The sequence below is a fragment of the Ochotona curzoniae genome, unplaced genomic scaffold (assembly GCF_017591425.1).
Source record: "Ochotona curzoniae isolate NIBS_2020 unplaced genomic scaffold, NIBS_Ocur_1.0 contig_3498, whole genome shotgun sequence".
Taxonomy (NCBI): domain Eukaryota; kingdom Metazoa; phylum Chordata; class Mammalia; order Lagomorpha; family Ochotonidae; genus Ochotona; species Ochotona curzoniae.
In genome coordinates, this window is record NW_024465885.1 from 22,647,364 (window position 1) to 22,664,329 (window position 16,966).

General features: G+C 35.5%; 1 non-coding gene across 1 annotated transcript; it reads left to right on the forward strand.

Annotated features, from left to right (window-relative positions):
- Nucleotides 1–288: 288 nt before the first annotated feature.
- Nucleotides 289–394, forward strand: LOC121156981. The gene has a single exon (XR_005883961.1). It is a non-coding gene; the product is annotated as a U6 spliceosomal RNA (small nuclear RNA).
- Nucleotides 395–16,966: the final 16,572 nt, after the last annotated feature.

A 16,966-nucleotide genomic window follows, 5' to 3' on the forward strand; every position in this document is an offset into this window, starting at 1 on the left:
AAGTTCTAGTTAGAAATGTGTCAGTAAGATTAAATAGTTCTGGCTTTTCTCTGGATGGTGTGGACAAGACGAAATTTTCAAACATATTTTATTGGTTAAAAAATAGTAATTGGTATTAGGAAGAAAGTCATTTAGTAACCGTTGTTCAAACATTTTTACGTGCCAGGAATAATTTTACATTCTCGGCATATAAGAAGTAAACAAAATATAAAAAGAAATCTACTTTGTTTATTTTGAATTTTATAAAATCATAGATTTACATGTCTCAAGATTAAGATTAAAAATTCTGTGCTCGCTTCGGCAGCACATATACTAAAATCGGAACGATACAGAGAAGATTAGCATGGCCCTGTGCAAGATTAAAAATTCTAAAGCATAAAAAGAAGTCATGTAGGGCCTGGTGCCATAGCTTAGTGACTTAAGTCCTCTCCCAGAACTTACCAGAATCCCATATGGGTGCTGGTTCTAATACGGCAGCCCTGCTTCCCAGCCAGCTCCCTGGTTGGCCAGAGAAAGCAGTCAAGGACAGCCCAAAGCCTTGGGATCCTGCATCCACGTGGGAGGCCAGGAAGAACCACCAGGTTCCTGGCTTCAGATTGACTCAACTCAATCATTGCGACCGCTTGGGGAGTGTACAATCGGATGGAAGATCTTCCTCTGTCTCTCCTCCTCTCTGTATATCTGGTATTCCAATGCAAATAAAATATTTGTTTAAAAGAAGGCATATATTAATTTAAAATGGAGCTTAACTTTAAAAATTGAATGGTTACTCTCTGAGAATTGATGAGCCTATAATACATATCTTTTTCTTAGCAAGTCAAAGAATTCCCTTATGGGTAAATCTATTCATTGTGTTAGCTCTAACACATTCAATAGGTATCGCTCAGCATCATAAATATAAAATTTCTTAAGAAATATTTTAGGTACCCCTTTTGGGGTATAAGAGGTTAAGCATCTATCTATAGCTTCATTTGCTCATATGGGTCCTGTTAAAATTCCAGCTTGTCCACTTCTCATTCAATTCCTTGAAAATGCACCTGTGAAAACAACTGAAGTTGGCCCAAACTGTTGGACTTCTTCATCTGTATAGGAGACCTATAGAGAAACGTCTAGCTTTGCCTTGGCCACCCTCAACCTTTGCTGCTATACAGAGAGAGTTAACTAACAGATGAAGGAGATCTCTCTGCCTCTGTGACTGTGTCTTCAAACAAATAAAACACACCTGTTAATAAAACATTTTTTATAATTTCTGTGCATAGGATTTATTAATTTATAAAGTCATGTTTTTGCCACCAATCATGGCCAAAAAAAAAAAAAGGATAGTTAATAATTGTAGCATATAACTCACAATTCCAGTATCACCTAATGGGTGTCCAATGATGACTTTTATTTCTCCAGCATAATGCTATTTTAATTCTAAATTTCTATGCGTTTGAATCTTTCTGCATAACCAATATACTCCATTCATATCATCTCAATTATTAATAAGTAGAAGAAACTTAAGAAGAATTGCACTTACCCAACATATTTTCAGTGGATAATAGCAAAATAGATTAGCTTTCTTCACTGTTGGTCATACTTTTTTATTTATTTATTTATTTATTTATTTATTTATTTATTTATTTATTTTGTAGAATAGATAAACCTCACATAGTCTGGTTTATTTATAGGATCTAAGGTGATTTTCTATTTCAAAAAATTTTAATATTTGAGCATGCAAACTAAACTGTGACAGACCCTCCATTAAGGAATTTGAACCACTTAACTCATTAGAAGGGAAATCATATTATTTGTAATTGTCAGTTTTGGCTTCTGGCTAATAACAGTTCACATTCATTCAAATCTTGCTTTATTAAAAACTAAATCAAATGAATATTTTTTAAAGATTTATTTTTATTATTTTTTATTGGAAAGGTAGATATACAGAGATGAGAGACAGAGAAGAAGATCTTCTGTCCGATGATTCACTCCCCAAGTGAGCACAACGGCCGATACTATGCCAATCAGAAGCCAGGAACCTCTTCCGGGTCTCCCACGCGGGTGCAGGTTCCCAAAGCTTTGGGCTGTCCTCAGCTGCTCTCCTGGGCCACAGGCAGGGAGCTGGAAGGGAAGCGGGGCTGCCTGGATAGAACTGGCGCCCATATGGGATCCCGGGCGTGCAAGGCGAGGACCTTAACCACTTGTGCCACCAAGCTGGGCCCTCAAATGAATATTTTAAGTCTACATATTATTTATCCTAACAGTCAAAAGAACAAATGAAGTTTGATGTGCTATGGAAATATTTTCTCAGTATTGTTTCTGATTACTGAAATAACTGACAGTTATACTGAAGAAACCCTTACTACAACTTGGCTGGCATGGTTCTCAGACTTACCTCTGCATACACTACATGCTCTAATTTTCCATTCAGACCTTTAGCATTTCAGCTTTCTTTTAATGTCAACTTTGTGTTTTCTTGTTAAGAAGATCAGATTTTCCCTGAGGATACCCATGTTCTCAATACTGGACCCCCGGAAACCATATTGGACAAATAATCTTCTGCATGAGAAATCTGAGTGGCAAAGGTCTACTTATGTATGGTTGATAAAGTTGGAAGTTAACAGAACATGAAATTGTAATTAAATTAATAACCTGTCATTTAATATTATACCTGAATCTGTGCTCTCTTACAGTTAAGGCTATATGAGTAACTCCATTAAAAATTGATTTTCAGTGGTTTGTAACTTAAGCGCAAATGATCTGTCCATGAGAGATGAAAATTGATATATGAGCATATCCCTTAGGAACCAACACATAATTGAATCTGAATGGTTGTTTTAAAGTTAAATTGCAATAGGTTAAGGGTGATATAAAAAAGTCATGAGTTTAAGAGAGCATTATGAATTAAATTTATACTGGATTTTTTTAATTTTAATTAGCAAATACTATTAATTTAAATAATAATTTTTCTTTCATATAAATGATAGAAATATTAAAGGGTATAACATTCTTGCCTTTAAGAATTTGATGATTTACTAGTTGCTATTTTAAATGAATAACCAGTAACGTTAAAAATATTATATAAAGAAAAAGTTTTTGATTTTCTCTTTCATTTTCAATATATACTGTTCTATCTTAAAAATAAACTAATCATCTGTATTAATCAAACTTTCTATAGCAGGTACTAAGGGATCAAGAATAAATTATAATATATGCAGCTTGTGATATTAATGTTGTATTATAGGATGTTGTAAACAACACTTGGCTTGGCACAATGACTCAACGTGCTAATCCTCTACCTCCACAAGTAGTCATCCTATACAGGTGCCAGCTGTGTCTTGGCTGCTCTACTTCCCATCCAACTCCCTGTTTATGGCCTGGCAAAACAGTAGAGCTTCCAAAGACTTGGAACCCGTTGGAGACCTGGATAAGCTTCAGGCTCCAGACTTCAGATCAGATCAGTTCAGCTCTGAACATTTTGGCCATTTGAGCATGGATGATTTTTTTTTGTCTCTCTTTCTCTCTGCAAATGTGCCTTTCCAGTAACAATGAATCTGAAAAGGACTAGGAAAGAAAGAAAGAAAGAAAGAAAGGAAAGAAAGAAAGAAAGAAAGAAAGAAAGAAAGAAAGAAAGAAAGAAAGAAAGGAAGGAAGGAAGGAAGGAAGGAAGGAAGGAAGGAAGGAAGGAAGGAAGGAAGGAAGGAAGGAAGGAAGGAAGGAAGAAAGAAAGGAAAGAAAGGAAGGAAGGAAGAAAGAAAGAAAGAAAGAAAGAAAGAAAGAAAGAAAGAAAGAAAGAAAGAAAGAAAGAAAGAAAGAAAGGAAATGAAAGGAACACCACCACTAGTTTAAAAATACTAAAATAGGGCCCAGAACAGTAGCGGCTAAAGTCCTCAGATTGCACACGTGGGATCCCACAAAGACACGGTTCATGTTCCTGCTACCTGGCTTCCTATCCAGTTTCCTACCTGTGGCACAAGAAAGAAATCAAGGATGATCCAAAGCCTTGGGACCCTGCACCTGCTTGGGAGACCCAAAAAAGACACCTGGCTCCTGGCTTTGGGTCATTTTAGATCTGACATTGTGGCCATTTGGGGAGTGAAACATCAGATGGATGGAGGGTCTTCATTTCTGTCTGTCCTCCTCTCTGTATATTACACTTCCAATAACAATAAATAAATACATCTTACAAAGAATACTAGAGTAGTTGAACTTGTGATCAGCCTACAATATAGAGTAAGCTTTCACTATTGCTGACTGTATCACATTTTAGAGAGTATGTTCCGGTCCAGGCTTGTTTGTTTTGCAATCTGGCTTCCTGGTGATGTATCTAGGAAGGAAGTGAAAGATGCCACAGGTGCATGGGCCTCTGTGATTCCTGTTAATGTCCAAGAGGAAGTCCAAAGTACTTGTCCTCAACCTGGTGCATTGGGAAGAGAATTTGCAGAATGAAGCCATTTCTCTCCCTCTGTAACTCTGCCTTTCAAATACATACATCTTTTATTTGAAAAGTTATTAAACTAATGACATTGAAGCAGCCTACAAAATACTGGTTACCAGAGGTTGGGATATGAATAGGATAGATAGGGCTTGAAGAGACATTTGAAAATGAGTAAAAAATGAAAGAGATACAAAAATATAACTGCTATCACATAATTTAGATAATGGATGTTGTTAAAAATATTGTGTTAGATATTCAAAATAAGGAAAATACTTTGCATGTTGTCAGTACAAGTAATATTGGATGTGTGTGATGATGTATATGACATCCATTAATTTTGCCATAATATGGTATAGATAAATGGAAGGATACATGCATTGAAAATTCACATTAAACCAACAATGACCATCTATCAAGAAAAATAATAAATACACGTTGTTATATAAAAGGGATCTTCAAAAAGTGAAAAATATATTCTGAAAAATTCATTTTGAATTTCAAATTCTTTGACCCAAGGTACGTAGCTTTAGATTTGATTTTCAACAATCATGTTAAAGTGATATATGAATAAGAAAGCCACGCACAAGTGTCTTTGTCGATGGATGCAGAGCTGGAGATTGGGGAAGACGTCAATCATTTATTCATAAAGAATGACATTGGAAGAAAGTATTTGTGGAAAGACATGAAAAAAGGAAAAGCATGTGAACGTTTCTGTGTGAGCAACAATCACTTAAATTGTAAAAGAAGAATGAAGATAAAAGTCATGCTCTACTTATAACATAATAGCCCAACTGTAAGATGCTAAATAATTTTAAATAGACCACTGTTTTAGTAAAAAAAAAAAAATGAGAATTAAACTGAGAATACTGTAACCAAGAATAATGATACATTGGTCACCATTGTTCATTTTCCAAGGTTTTCGTTACTCATAGTCAACTGAAGATTCAGTCATAGTAAATAGAAAACTCAGCAAGAAATTTATTGGTTTTAAATTGTATATTGTTCTGAGTAGTTGCTGAAAATCTGTGCCATATGACCTTATCCTGTTTCACATGTACATCATGTTTTTTTTTTTTCCAGTGAACTTTGGGTCCAGAAGTCACTCACTTCATAGCTCTATAGGAAACAATGCACTCTATTTATATACAGGGTTCCAAACAATCCAGGGTTTCAAATGCCCACTGAAGATCTCAAAAAACATTACCAATAGATAAAAGGAGACATATATGCTTGAAGATCGATTCAACTCAGGACCCCGGATTTCAATCCTATAGAATACAAGCCCTGGATTTGTGGATGTGGACAAATCTGTCATCACCATAACCTGAGGAAAGTTTTCTGTTCAAATTCAAATAAAATACAGTACTACTTACATTTAGAAGTTAAAAGGATTGAGGCTATACATTGGTAACTAGTGCTACATTTAAATCTGTGTTTAATATTTACCATTACTTTTATTCAGAATAATGAATGGAGAGAAAGGAAATGCTTAAGGTAAATAATTTGGAAGTATTTTCAGTTCTTCAGGACAAGATCACTGATGAGTGTAAAAATTTGTAGTCAGGCGTGATACAGTGGCCTAGTAGGTAAAGTCCTCACCTTAAATGCTCCAGGATCCCATACGGGTGCCGGTTCTAATCCTGGCAGCCCTGCTCCAATCAAGCATCCTGTTTGTTGCCTCAGAAAGCAGTCGAGGACGGCCCAAAGCCTTGAGATCCTGTACCCACATGGGAGACGTGGAGGAAGTTCCTGGCTCCTTGCTTCAGATAGTGCAGCTCTGACAATTGAGGTCACTTGGGGGGGATTCATTGGACAGAAGATCTTTCTCTCTGTCTGTCCATCTCTCTGTATATCTGACCTTCCAATAAAAATAAATAAATCTATAAATATATAAAAATTGTGTGTAGTCCTCACAAATCAAAATGATTTTAAGCAATGAATATAAAAAAATGTGAATGTAGGATGATCCAGACCAGTTAGACTTTATATCGAGATTTTATAAAATTGTGTGTAATTATTTCCAGATGGAACACCTAGAATATTTGTAGTGTGAATATAATTCCATAATTACTAAAAGTACATAATTAATCATAATAATAGGAGGGAAAAAACCCTAAATGTGAAAAAGTTTCAGGGCTCATAGTACATATAGCTATCCAGACATGATGATGACCTTTGCATAGATCTCCCTCTGGAAAATTTAACAATATTAAGCTTTTAACATGTAAATATGGAGGTGCATAACCACTAGTTAAATTCCTTTCTTTACCATTGTTATTCCTGTATTGCAACACATAAATAAGAGTAATATAAAGTTTAACTATAGAAAATGTTAAATGTATACACTATGGACAAGTATCAATATGCATTTCATTATGTTTTAGTCAACTGGAAAAATATTCTTTAAGATTTATTTTATTTTACTTGTAATGGCAGATTTATAGACAGAAGGAGAGACAGAAAGATCTTCCATCTGCTGGCTCACTATCCAAGTGGCCACAATGGCTGGAACTGTTAATTTGAAGCCAGATGCCAAGATCTTCTGGGTCACCTGCTCTGGTACAAGTATCAAGGCTTTGTGCCATCCTCTGCTGTTTTCCCAAGCCCCAGGCAGGGAGCTGGACGGGAAGTGGAGCAGCTCTCACATGGGATCTCAGTGTTTGTATGATGAGGATTCAACCACTGATGCATCCCACCAGACCTGCAATAAAGTTTTTTGTACAAAATTTTGAAGGAGATATTAATGTAGCTTTTAAAGATAAAGTATAAATAAATAACATCAAGTAAATATGCAAATCTCTTTGAAACAAATAAATAAAATTGATATACTTCATATGCAAGACATAAATAATTACATTCAATAACATTACTCAATCATTGCAATCCAAGCAAGGAGGGCAAGAAAGAGAGGATATATGGTCTAAACTTGCAGACAGACTCTATTTATTAAATGGAATCAGATCATATGAGTGGCTACCATTAGCAAGCCCACAAATTGCATAGAGCAAGAATCATGTATGGGTTGGGTTTTCATACTGTAAGCCAGCTAAATGCGACAAATGAGGGCAAAACTGACTTGCACGGGCTTTTCAGACATGAAGGCCATCTTCTCTACTAGCTGGTTGTAAAGCAAAGGATTGGTTTAGTGAATGCAAAAGTCAGAGCCAAGCCTTTTGAGAAAGAATACAAGATCAGTCAGTCCTCAGTCAAGGAAGCAGAATGACCTCAAGGCGTGCGTCCTTGATCTGTCAGTCATCATGAGTATAAGGGAAGTAAAATTGTTCTTCACTACAGTATCCCAGATGCATTTATGGCATTGCATTTCAAAGGCAAAAATTGAAATGCATCTGAAAAGGGAAAATTTTCTGTTCTGTATATTTAATTTCCCTTAATTAAAAATAATTGTAATGATAACAAAATAACAAGAATATTAATAACAATAATGATATGATCTTTCAAAAAAGGTGTGACTAAAGAATAATGAACATGTTTTACTTACTATTATAAACTGTTGTCTTGGAAAGGTGATTTTTAATTTAAAGAGCTTCTGTTCCTCAGTTTACAGTGCAGTTACTAAATGGGATCTTCCCAAACCTGCTACGCTACTGACCCTTCCAGTCAGTGGCATTCCTCTTGATATATCACTGTTACTGCACTTGACTCTTCAATGGTTTACATGGCACTCAGTCATCCATTATGGACTGCATGGCTATTAGACAGGTCAGCGCCACTCTCAGGCCAGATATGCTATAATCTCTTTTGTAAGATTCTACAATGGGAGCTCACCTCTAATGCATATCACAAAAGGAGGAAAGTTCTGTGCCCTCAATAGAGCATATGTCTTTAAGACAAATCTGCCAACCTTTGTGCAGATAAGCAATCATGCATTTGGCAAGGCTCATAATTTTGATGGGCTCAGGAAATGGAGACACTTCTAACTCCTTCATTACAATAGATAAAGAATAAAAACAATGCACTTGTTCTCTTAGATGAAATTTTGGCTCCAAGACTCCAGCTGCTATATAAGTCCAAAGTCATCCCTCTTTTCAGACAGAAGCGAGAGAAGGAAACAAAAGAGATGAAACTGCTCCCAACTTAGCCGCCACATGAGAGAAACTACACAATTTGACCTCTAAAGGGTCCTCTGTTTCCACTATCTTCTTTGATCCTATATCTGCATCAAAATCTATCAAAACTTTAGCAAAATATAAGAAACAGGAAAGAGCCTTGCTTCCTGAAAAAGGATGCCTCTATCTATGTCCAAATTTCCATCACTTCTTCCCAAACTAGAAAAGGAAATTTAATCATTACTTATATCCTGTTTAGGGTATTGAAAAACTAATATTCAGGTACAAGTTTTAAATTTTCTATGCATTGATTTTCCTTATTCATATTGTAGTTGTGGAAGCCAAACATATCATCCTTTCAAAAAAGCATAATCGCTTTGTCTTCTCCAGTTTTTGTTCATGTGTTGGCTTGAGTTGTGAAAGAATACTGATACAACCATATGCATTGTCAATGTGTGTATTTTCACAATAGGTGCACAAGAACTGGGAATGAGACCTTAATTCTTTACTACCGAATGAATCATCACTCTTGCATTCTCTTCTTGGTCTTACTGGCAACTGATTTTCTCTTACTAACAACCTCTTTTCCATAAAGGTTCTCTTGATCTCTAAAACACGCCCAGATACATTTGTGTCCCTGCTAGGTACATTTAATCCATTAATATCAAGCCAAATCTTTCTGAACACCCAGAAGATGGAATGAATCTCTCTTGGGATATTTCACCACACTTTGGTAGCTTACAAATTGGTGGAGGGCTTCTATCTTCAACCCAAATGTAACTCATTTTATTAAAGATGATGAGGTTATTCTATTAGAGTGACTACTTATAATAGAATTAGAGATGATTAATTGATAAAATTCAGATAGCATCCGCTCAGAATATGAGGATGATAGCTTTGGATATTCTCCAAGGGCATGGTTTCCCAACAAATTCTGTCTTAGTGGTCAATCTACGCATGGAAGAATGCACAATCCCTGAATAGTCTTTGTCACTGCTAGAAAACAAATAAAGAAAAATACGTAATCAGGGATTTGGAAAAAATTCTTATGCAGTTACACTTTACAAAAGGAATGAAATCATAAGCACAATTTCTCAAACTTAATGGATTGGGTGTGACTGTATCTAGTTTTAATTGTTACTTTCCTTTGATCATAAATTTCCAATTGTAATGAGGTCTGAGTTTGTTGCATTACATTTCTTATGTATTTTTTCATCTTATTCAAGCAGGAAAATTTTGGTATCATTTATATCAGTTCCTGACATTTTTTTATTTCTTGTATTTTATATGCAATCTTTAAAAATAAAAACATGTCATAAAATAGTGTTTATGCAGCTCCCTTCATCTTCTGTGTTGAAATCTTCCTACATCCGTTTGAAAAAAAAATTATGATTATTCTTTGGCTAATTTTCTGTTAAGGTTAGTCTGGTGATTAAAATATTCTAAAAACAAATATCTATGGTATGCCTCTGATTTTGTTCTTTATGTTCATGTTTTACCAGGAAACAACAACAAAAATATTATTTTTTTCCAACCTAATACATTTGTTTTTCCCACTATTAATTTCTCATTATGTTATTTTCCTAGGCATTCACACTTTGGGTTTTACTTGATGTTGCTAAGAGCATTTGGAATTGGTAAAAGATGTTTTGCTTTCTAAGAATCTTTAAAATTTACTATAACATTGGCTTAACTTACTATAAAACAGGTAATAATACTTGACTAACTTGCATGGCTAGGAGTCTTCTGTGACCCAGTAAATTCTTTGAGGGACTTGAATTGCAAAATGAAATTGAAATCCGGGACATTATGACTGTTGTTATGTAGAAAAAATGATATTAAAATACAACTCGATCTTTATGCTTCCCTGGGGCCATTGTCCTTTATGTTTTCACTGTATTCAGTCTTTTCTGTATTAGATGGCCATGAAAATAATTTTGATTGGAGATCAAAGGTTGGCAAGCAGGATGTGAGTGCTGGAAATACCTCCTGTAAGGCAAGAATTAGTTAAGCTGCTTTTTCTCCTCCTCAATTTATATAAACGTATATTTCTTTCCTAAGTATATTTTATTTTCATAGAAGTCTGACTTAATCGGCATATGTATAAGTACGTGGAGATTCTGAATGTGTTAGAGATAAAATGTTAGCTTAAATCTAATTTTTCACATGAATTACTTCTCTTAGTATATTGTACTGTGTCTTCTTAAGTCATGCATATCACAATTTTATTTTCTCTTTCCAAACACCTACAATAAATGTTTTGTCTTGTAACAGGTTTGGTATAAGCTTCCTAGGTACAAAATCCAATTTTAAAAACATCTGTGAGAGGAAAGGTTAGGGACTTCATATGTTTAACCCATTATTTGGCCCATATTTTCCAGAGATATCGACATGATATTTCTTTATACATCCATGTTACTTTCAGAACAATGGCCGTTAGTTACTTAGAACAAATAAACATGGTTTTCTATAAACATCATTGACCATGATATTTGTATAATTACAGCAATCTCTATACAGATTTGGTAGGAGGGAAAATGCAGAAATAATAAGATTTTTTAAGGTAAAATGTTTATACACATCAGAATTGTATAAAACTATTAATTTTTGAGATTTTGCAAATCTCATAAATCAAGGTAAATAAAATAATACTGTACATTATAAATTAAAGCAAAGTTTGATTTGTATTTACATTTCTGTTTACACTTAACATGAATAATTTCAGCTCAGGAAAATGTGTCTTAAGAGACAGAAAAAAGTGCTGAATATTTGTTGTTCATTTATTCTTTTAGCTATGTATATTGACTTGATTTCCAATTTATTGTAAAGTTACATGGATAGAAGAAAATATTCTGCAGATACATTCCCTAAAGGAAAACACTTTACAATATTTAAAAATATAATGTTTCTTTCCTTTAGAAGCTTAATGTATGCTTTCCTAGATATAAGGCATTCATTTTTTTAAAGATTTGTTTTATTTTTATTGGGAAGTCAGATATACAGAGAGAAGGAGAGACAGAAAGGAAGATCTTCCATCCTGTGATTAACTCCTCAGCCAGCCTCAACAGCTGGAGCTGTGCCGAACCCAAGCCAAGAGCCAAGTCTCTTCTAGGTCTTTTACTTGTCTTCCATGAGGGTGCAGGGCTCAGGGATTTGGGCCATGCTCTCCTGCTTTCCCGGGCCACAGGCAGGAAGCTGGATGGGAAGCAAGGCTCCTGGGATAAGCACCATTGCTCATATATGATCCAGCACATTCAAGGAGAGGACTTTAGCTGCTAGGTTCCTGTGCTGGACTCAGCAATCATTTTTAATCACAGAACAGGCAATAGTTTTAAAAAATTACTTTAGAATATAAGACATTCATACCGAAATGTCTTTTAGACAAGGCAAAAATGCAAAAGCTTTATTGTAGTCAATTGTGATGTGAATATGAAAGACTAGCTTAATTTGATATATATTTATTCTACATTCGATTCCCTATAATATGCTATATAAATAATTTACAAGCTATATAATAGCATATGATATGCTATATATGCTATATATTATTATACATAAAATAAAATGCATTATGTAAGAATTCATTTGTGATGAATTATTTTTCAGAACGCCCCTCAGTGTGGATTTATTTGATACAGCACCTGCCTCTTTTCACAGCATAGTTTGAGAAGAAATTGTAAGAAACAAATGTATATCTTTTTCCACTGTGGCAACACAAGGGGTAAATGAGACTTTTCTGGAAATGTTACCACTAAACACCTGGTTAAAGGTGGTACCAGAACCCCTAATGAAAATTATGTGTAAACATTTTATACATTGTTTATGCTGTATGCTTCTTTTATCAAGTGAGCAGAAATCTTCCCTGATTTCCCGCGATTAATTATGAAAATGGGTTACATATAATACATACTTTTAGAGATAGTAATGTGGTGCAATGCAAAACAAGGAGATGAAAGAATCAATGAGGAAGGAAAAAGAAGTAAAAGAACAATTCCAGGGTTTGGCGTGAGTCCTTACCTTCATGTGCCGGTGTCCCAACTGGCTGACGGTTTATGTCCCGCATTCACCACTTTCCATGCAATTCCCTGCTTGTGGCCCGGGAAAGCGGTGGAGGATGGTCCACATCCCTGGGACCCTGCACCGTGTGGGAGACCCGGGAGAACCTCCAGGTTCCTGACTTCAGATTAGCTCAGCTCTGGATATTGCAACCATTTGAGGAGTGAATCAGCAGGTGGAAGATCTTCCTCTCTGTCTCCTCTCTGTGTATCTGAGTTTTCAATCTAAATTAATAACAGGTAGCTGCTAGACAACAGACTCGAATCAGCACTGGACAACAGTAAAACCATAAAGACATAGGAGGTATCAGGAGTGACCCTGACAACCTCTTAACAGGAGGTCATACGCACAGAGCAGGGAGGATCCCGGGGTGGAGTAGTGGACAAGAGGAGACTTGTGTTCCCACCCTGGAGACTACTGGATCCTCGCCAAGGACTGTCAGTATGGGCACCAAGGACTACATTCCAACTGCCAAGGAGACCACGGGGAATTGGAGTGCCTTCGGAGGTTAAGTACTCTGAGGTCATCCGCTCCCACTTGAATCCCCCGCATGGGATTGAAGACGTCCAAATGCCTCATTGCAGAGCCCAATGGCACCAGAACAACAGCCAGGAGCCCTGTGCGGTCTACAGAAACAGAACAATAAACTCCCTCCGAGACCAGGCTGAGGAGCTTTCTCTGGTCCTTGCTTAGTTCCAGTACTGGATCCCCACCCTCTCTGGCTGTGACCATCAGAATTGCCCTGGAGCCTCCCCAAAAACAAAACAAACAACAACAATAAAAACAATTAAAATAGACAGAGAACAACAAGGAAAGCTTAGAATTAGACAGAAAACAATCAGTGGGGACTCACACATACCTTACTTGGTAGGACATGAAAATAAACAACTCCTAACTAGGGTATGGAGGATTTGTCTGCACACCCCTCCCAACAGGCAACACCTCCTGCTTCAACAGGTGTCACATGCCTTGCTAAAGGTATAAGCCAGTTTAGACTATCCTAAAATCTGCCAAGTTCAGTAAAAATTACGCTTCAACGCAATAAACTGCTAAATACTAAAATGAAAATAGACATGAGATAGCTGAATGGTATCCTATGGCCAATTTAAGGTAAATAGAAGCCAGTTGTATACAAACTATAATTGAAACGTTAATGAAGTAGCCTCAGGATGTGGTTAAGAACTCGCATTGTCTAACATATCAGCCATTCAATACAATGTTAATTAACCTCATAATGTTGGAAACTGTTGATGATGTTATGTTATGGCATCTAATTGGTCGGAACTATTATTTGCCAGCTATGACTCCAGACTAGATTTGGTCTCCCCAAGAAACTGTTGAATTCTGCTTGGCATTAAGATACTGGGCACTATTCATGACACATGCTGGCACTGAAAGAAACAAGACTAGATTTGAACTGTAATACTGCAGTAAGGTGGAGCAATCCACCATGGTGGGAGGGCAAAGGAAGGGGAAGGGGGAAGGGGGAATATCAGAGCCTATGAAAGGTTGTTATAAATTGAAATGCAAAAAAACATTTTTTTTAAATGATAAATAACTTTAGTTACACAGAGTTGTATCTGGAAAAGTTGTAATAATTATACTTGATTTTGTTTTGGACAAATTTAATTTTCTATTTGTATTAGTTATCCATAATAATTAATGTGTGTGTAAAGAGCTTGGTAAGAGCATAGAATCAGCCTTCAGAGCCCTGTGTTAACTTTCACAGCCCCAGTGAATTCTTACCACAGTATATTTGACACTTTCAACACAGACAATATTTTTTATCATAGCTAGCTGAATTAGAGACTGCCACAAACTCATGATATATCTGTTGCACCTAGGAAAGACGTCATTGCTCTCAGTTGAATGTTTATTTAATAAATTGTATTAAATTTTACTTCCACTATAATGTTATTCACTATTATGTCATCAAGAGGTGCAAACTTAGAGACGATGCTTCTATAAAAACCTCACCCTCATAAACCTGTTACTCCCTTTATTACAGTAGTGGATTACTAAATAAAGGGATAATTTTTATAGGAAACTGCCCTGCCCCCCCTTTTTTCTCTAGCTGCCTGATACATGTGCACATATGAAGGTAAATGATCTCATGACCTTTTGTTCTATAATAGATTAGCAGCCACAAGGCCCTTATCTCATGTTAACCGCATGCCAGGACCAAGAACTTTGGACTTAGCCTTTGTATATAGCAAAATATGCAATTTATGTAATTTTTGTCATAGCAACAAAAATGGACTACGAAACAGAATCGTACAATATTTAGTTTTTACACTGATATTTCAGAAGAGATATGTTATACAACCTTTAGAAAATTACTATGTTCTATTATAACATACTCAAAAATGGAAACATCATTTCAAAAACAGAGAGCGCAATACACAGTGATGGAGTTGAAAAACTGCACAAGTAGTAATTTTTATTTCAATGTATCATTCATAGAACATATATTCTGTTAAGGGACAATCAAAAAGAAAAAAAAATCATTTTCTTCTCCAAGAACAACTTTAATTCAACTGTAATCATCTAAATTATCTAATTATCTAATTTTCTCAACTCTAATTCAATGTACATACTCATTTAGTGTAGTTTAGATTAGCCGATGTTTTCATTTCATTGCATTTTACTTATGATAGATTTCCTAATGCTTTAAATTCAATATGTTACTGCAAAAGGAAGCATAGTAATTGTAGCAGCAATCATTATGAAGGATGTTTGTTAAGGCCATTGCAAAAGAGGTAAGAAGCACACTGTATGATTAGAGTCCCAGAACACTACCAAATGTTGAGACCACAAAGGAAGATCATTAATGTAAAAGGTTACACTGAAGATGCTAGAACAAAAAAGAAGAAGAAACCAGAGGGGTAATTTGGGCATTTGGTAACATTATAAAGCTGCTCAATTAGCAAATGCTGTAGTTACCAACTTTATGCTTTGTGAGAAAATGAAAGAAGCTGATTGATTAATTCACATAATTAATTTGTTTCTTGTTAAACTGCAACTAAAATCCTTCTGTGTAATTCAAGTGTTTAACCAGGACAGTAATGAGTAAGTAGCATTCATTCACTTATATTAATTCAAAATGCCTAAGCAAGTGAAATCAAGGAAATCTGTCACTGTGGTAAACACAATGTCATCAAAATACTAATATGAATTAATATTGGGTATTAATGAATCACTATCACTAACCCTGGGTGGGGACGTAGCCCTAACACAAACGCTTAGATCTTTCATCAGAGTGATCTGAACACTGGAATTTGCATTTCTGTTTACCTTTATTTCCATCATAATTGGTAGTTTGTCACTGTTTTTTTCCTTGCTTGCAGGCATTATTCTAACAGAATACATTCTGTGGGTAGAGAAGAATCCCCCTTGCTCATCAAGGCTGTCAATTTCACCACTTCTCCTTTTAGTTATTCTTGTTAGCTGCTCTGCTTCTGCTTTTACTTACTTAAGACATGCCACTCACTCTGCAGATGCACTGACAGATACTTGACAGGCGTGTAAATTTATTCACAGGAAAGAAAAGAGCATTTTTTTCTGTCCCGAAGCTTTATTTTTATCTCCGTATGTCATTTTTATTTGGCAGCTTATAAAGCCATACTCATATTAAAAGCATCTTTAAATAAAGAGCAATTTGCCATATCAATATTGTCTTTCCATCACTTTTTCTTCCTCTCCCCCATCCCCATCATGGCATTAGAAGGCTTTCTGAGAAAAAAAAAAAATCCACAGTAATATCTACGCAATAGTGAATAATCAACTTCAGTCAAGTTTTATTATAACTTCTGTAATGTTCACTGAATAGTCCATAGAAATATGTTTCATAATCTTACAAAGTGAAGACAAGTGAATTGGCTTATACTCTACTTGCCCTTTATTGAGAATGCCCAAAGAAATTATAACTTGCAGGCAATAAAGAATAAAAGAAAAATCAAATTGAAGGACTAAGGAATGCACTAAAATGCTTATCATGACCATTGTTAGTGGGGAACTATGTATGTAAAGACTACTCCTGGTGTCAGACACTGTGGGTATTATAGATGAATTGTGGAGTCCTGTGTACTTTAGGCCATTTTGAGCTACAAGCAACCTATGCGTTTCACTTATAGATAAGTTAGTATACTGGATCTAAGTGGAGAAAATAATGTGGAAGTCTTTACAAAATTATGTGTAGGCATTTTCTCAATAAGCATGGATTACTCGTGATTAATAATGGTCAGTGGGTCCTGAAAAGCAGAGGACCCTGTACCAATGCAACTGATTATTTTTAAATATCTTAGGAGTAGCTCAACAACAATATTTCTTGTGTGAATAAATAAATACTCAGTCTTCCACACTTAGGTTATTAACATTGGAAAGGTGTGTCAGAATAGTTTAACATTTATTACATTTTTCATAGAAA